General features: G+C 33.8%; 1 protein-coding gene across 5 annotated transcripts in view; it reads right to left on the bottom strand.

Moving 5' to 3' along the window:
- The window catches only part of TXLNG (taxilin gamma), a 59,727-nt gene that overhangs the window by 55,089 nt on the left and 3,545 nt on the right, over window positions 1-1,093 (bottom strand). The window contains exon 2 of one of the 5 annotated variants that reach the window (XM_037741678.1): window positions 719-889. The exons of the other annotated variants lie outside the window; for them this stretch is intronic. The gene's annotated coding sequence lies outside the window, so the exon portion shown is untranslated. The remainder of the gene's footprint in view (window positions 1-718; window positions 890-1,093) is intronic. 5 annotated transcript variants of the gene reach the window in all.

Here is a 1,093-nt window from a genome sequence, read left to right as displayed (position 1 = left end):
AAAAATAAGACCTGTGGTTGCCAGTAGTCTAGGGAAAGGGAGAGAGGGATGAATAGGTAGAGTACAAGAGATTTATAGGACTGTGAAACTCTTCTGTGATACTATAATCATGGATCCATGTCAGTACACGTCTGTCAAAAAGCATAGAATATACAGCACCAGAGAAAACCCTAAACTATGGACTTAATAATAATGTACCAATATTGGGTCATGAATTTTAACAAAAGTATCATACTAATGCAAGATGTAAATAATAGGGGGATAAGGGTATATGTGAAAGGGTATACGGAAACTGTACTTTCTTCTGCTCAATTTTTCTGTAAACCTAAAAACCATTCCCAAAAAAAGTCTATTAATTTTTTAAAAATCAACCGTACAAAGCAAATTCTACATAGGGATTCATGGGAAGTAAAATGAATGAGGCTGATGTTCTAAAAACTGCCTGACATACTAGATATAGTGTACTCATCTTTTTAGACCAATGCTGTTCTATAAAATTTTTATTCAATGATGGAAATATTCTAGATCTGCTCTAATACAGTAGCCACTAGCCACAATGGCTACTGAACACCTGAAACTTGGCAAGTGTGATTGAAGAAAAGAATTTTTAATTTTAACTTCAGTTAACAAATTTAGCTACATGTCACTAGCAGCTACTGTTTCAGTAGAGTTTTAGACAATTTCTCAAGAGACCCCTAGTAATGTACTGTGACGTTACCTTTAGAAGCAAAAGGTTATCTCAAGAGACCATTCAAATGGATGTAGTTGTGAAACAATGCCACAATTAACTGAGCAGGTCACACACGAGTGACTAGGCAGATGGTTAAAGCAACCAGGAACCAAAAAAGCCCATCTTCAGTTGTTCCTCACTTGAGGTCCCATAATGTAACTAAATAATGACAAAACAGTCACTTTTAATTCTTTCAATATTTTCAAAAAACTCAATTAATTAAACATCATTTCTGCTTCCTGAAAAAAAGGGTAGAGGTTAAGTTAGAATTAAGGAATATTTCTTCAAGTCAGTGACCCGAAGGAAATTTTAAAAATTAAGTAACATAGGGAAGTAATGTCAAAGTGATTTTTTTTTTTTTTT

Source organism: Cebus imitator, unplaced genomic scaffold, assembly GCF_001604975.1.
Source record: "Cebus imitator isolate Cc_AM_T3 unplaced genomic scaffold, Cebus_imitator-1.0 Scaffold103, whole genome shotgun sequence".
Lineage (NCBI taxonomy): Eukaryota > Metazoa > Chordata > Mammalia > Primates > Cebidae > Cebus > Cebus imitator.
The sequence above is the reverse complement of the archived record's forward strand: the minus strand, read 5'-3'. Positions and strand labels throughout refer to the sequence as shown.